The sequence below is a fragment of the Bison bison genome, unplaced genomic scaffold, assembly GCF_000754665.1.
Source record: "Bison bison bison isolate TAMUID 2011002044 unplaced genomic scaffold, Bison_UMD1.0 scf7180017864079, whole genome shotgun sequence".
Lineage (NCBI taxonomy): Eukaryota > Metazoa > Chordata > Mammalia > Artiodactyla > Bovidae > Bison > Bison bison.
This window is the reverse complement of record NW_011494651.1, coordinates 945,562-948,943: the sequence shown is the minus strand read 5'-3', so window position 1 is coordinate 948,943 and position 3,382 is coordinate 945,562. Positions and strand designations below refer to the sequence as shown.

The 3,382-nt window shown below is 51.2% G+C and overlaps 1 protein-coding gene across 1 annotated transcript in view; it reads right to left on the bottom strand.

Annotated features, from left to right (window-relative positions):
* NUP50 (nucleoporin 50kDa) overlaps positions 1-397 on the bottom strand; it is an 18,913-nt gene extending 18,516 nt beyond the window's left edge. The window contains exon 1 of the mRNA XM_010837601.1: positions 1-397. This exon is cut by the window's left edge and continues 1 nt beyond it. The gene's annotated coding sequence lies outside the window, so the exon portion shown is untranslated.
* Between the last annotated feature and the right edge of the window lie 2,985 nt (positions 398-3,382).

Below are 3,382 nucleotides of genomic sequence, written 5' to 3'. Positions count from 1 at the left end.
TGGCTGCGGTGGCCCTCGCTGGGTTGTGGGCGCGGCGAAGCCGGGGTGCGCAGCGAGCAGGTGCGAGGTCGCGGCCGCGGCACTCGGGTCTGAAGCGGCGCGCGATCGTTTCTGGTGTGCTGAGAGCCTCGAAGGATTTGGTGATCGGCAACCCCTGAGTCTCAAACAGCATGTCCTTCCGGGCGGGGGTGTGTCTCGTTTCTCTGCGTTGAGCAGTGAGGGGAGGTAAGCAGTCCGTTCAGCAGGAGACGGCTGAGAGAACAGGGCCCCACACACCTCAGGCCGCCATTTTGTAACTGGAATCGAGCCCTCACGACCAATTCGAAAAAAAAAGGGAGGAAAGAAACGCCCGCTTCCAGCTACTGCGCAAGCGCGCCGGAGCCTCGGTTGGCAGCACTACCCACGGCGGCGGCTGGGCCTCTCGCAGCGCATGCGCCCAACTGCTTTGGGGGGGAAAACCGTTGCCGAAGGCGCATTCCCCGTTTTCCGCATGCGCGCGCGCAAGCGCACGTCTCACGCTCCGGCTCCGGCAGGAAGTCGGCACCGGGGGGCGGGGCTTGTGCGCGTCGGCCGCCTGTGGGACGCTGTACGCGTTGGAGGCGGTCGCGCTGGGTTGGCTGCTGGTTGTGGGCGCGGCCGGAGTTCCAGAGGCGCGTGGGACAGCAGAGTCTTTAGGGGAGCGCGGCGGGCGCTCGTGGTGTCCGGGTGGGGTGCTGGAGCTCGGAGAAGGGAGCGATCGTGAGCCCCGGAGGCTTGAATGAACTCGGGTAGCGTCACGTCAGGAGCTCGGTGCCTCAGCCGTGGACCAGAGCTGCCCCGTGGGCCGGCCACGTGCCTGTGACGCGCCGGCCGCGGATGCTTGGAAGGTCTGGGACTCGGGAGCCCAGGTGGGAAGGTCGCGGGCGTTGACGGGAGAAGCGGACCCGTCCTCTGTTCCGTGGCCAGCTTGTATTTCCTTTCCTCGGTGGGTGCCACTGAGGCGAAGTCACTTGCCATTTTGCATCACTAGTCGGTATCAACGAAGATGAAATGAAGTCTCCAACCTCTTTTTTTGAACTGTGGGACGGGTACGAATGTCCAGGGGCAGGATGTGTATTCGTGTGCTTTTGCTTGAGTACTACAGCATAGTATCTCAAGATATCATGAACAGTACTGAAGTGAAAGTCGCTCAGTCGTGTCCAACTCTTTGCGACCCCATGGACGATAGAGTCCATGGAATTCTCCAGGCCAGAATACTGGAATGGGTAGCCTTACCCTTCTCCAGGGATCTTCCCAAGCCAGGGATCGAACCCAGGTCTCCTGCATTGCTGGCGGATTCTTTACCAGCTGAGCCACAAGGGAAGCCCAAGAATACTGGAGTGGGTAGTCTATCCCTTCTCCAGCGGATCTTCCCGACCCAGGAATCGAAATGGGTCCCCTGCATTGCAGGCGGATTCTTTACCAACAGACCCCATAGACGACAGCGCACCAGGCTCCTCCGTCCCTGGGATTCTCCTGGCAAGAATACTGGAGTGGGTTGCCATTACCTTCTCCAAACAGAGCTATGAGAGAATGAATAAAGCTGTACAAAGCAATTTAAACGCTCCTTGCCTTACAGTTAATAGGTCGCTATGGGAATTAGATCCGTTACTAATTAGCAAAAATTGCTTCAGAAAAGGAACGTTCTTAGAACAATGGTTCTTAACCTTTTTTTTTTTTTTTTTCCTCCAGGCAGGGTTTATGATTTACTTGTGTGAAATACCGGCTTCCTTGGCAGCTCAGCTGCTAAAGAATCTGCCTGCAATGAGGGAGACCACAGTTGGATTCGCTGGTCGGGAAGATCCCCTAGAGAAGGGATAGGCTACCCACTCCACTATTCTTGTCCTTTCCTGGTGACTCAGCTGGTAAAGAATCTGCCTGCAATGCGGGAGACCAGGCTTTTATCCCTGTATTGGGAACATCCCCTGGAGAAGGGAAAGGCTACCCACTCCAGTATTCTGGCCTGTAGAATTCCAGGGGAATTACAGAGAGTTGGACACGAAATGTGTGAAATGAAAATGTCTCCTGCGTTATTAATAAACAAGAAATGTAAGAAACAAAGTGAATGAGGAAACAGGATTGGTTCCAGATAGCTGAGGTGCATATGAAAGGAGTAAATTCAGTGATACCTGGTCTTTGATGTTCAGACTGCCTGCTCCTTTTGTTGCAAACTTGTGTATAGCCTGACTTTCCCTCCTGCTTCTTTGGAGCAGTTGTCTCAGAGCTACTGAGATGCTGTCTCCTGGGCTGGGAGTCCAAAACATTGCCACAAAATAAAATAACTCTGCTTTCAGGATGTGGCTATATATTTTAGTCCACACTTGAAAGTGCAAAGAAAGTTTGCATACAGTCATGCAGAATCAGAAGAGTGGGGACGTTCTTGGTGGCCAGTGAGGAAGTCTTGAAGAATAGAGCCGTGACGAAAGCGAAGCTGTAGAAATGTTGGGTTTGAATTGAAGTGTTTTCTTACAGTTTCTGGTACTAAACACTAATATGATTTCTGAGTTGTAGAGTATTTCCACCCCTGGGAGCAATCAGATCAATAAATGCTTTTTAAAAAAATTGTCCTTTTATGTAATCTATCAAGAATGCTTTGTAAGTGTGTGTATAGTTCCCTGTGCTCTACAGGAAGTCCTTGGTTGGTTATCTCTTCTGTATAGTAGTGCTGTGTATATGTGAATCACAAACTCCTAATTTGTGTCCCCCGCCCCACATTTCCCCTTCCTAACCCGTAAGTTTGTTTCCTATGTCTGTGAATCTATTTCTGTTTTGTAAGAAGTCCATTGTATCATTTTTTAGATTCCATACATAAGCACTATCATATTCGTCTTTGGCTGGCTGGCCTCAGTATGATCATCTCTAGGTCCACCGTGTTGCTGCACATGGCATCATTTCATCCCTTTTTATGGCTGAGTAATATTCCGTGGTGTGTGTGAGTGTGTGTGTGTGTACACCACATCTTTATCCATGTCTTCCCAGTGGCTCAGCAGTAACGAATCCACCTGCACTGCTGGAGTTGTAGACTCTATCCCTGGCTCGGAAAGATCGCCTAGAGAAGGAAATGGCAACTCACTCCAGTATACTTGTCTGCAAAAATCCGATGAACAGAGGAGCCTGGCAGGCTACAGTCCATAAGGTTGCAAAGAGTTGGACATTGAGCATGCAAGAATATCATCATGTAGGGAACCAATTTGCATATAATTTCAGGATGTTTATGAACCGTCCCTAAAAGCCTATTCATGGACTGGTGTGTAAAGACTGCTTATCTAGATACAAGGATTACACGTTCAGTTCAGTTGCTCAGTCATGTCCAACCCTGTGACGCCATGGACTGCAGCACACCAGGCCTCCCTGTCCATCACCA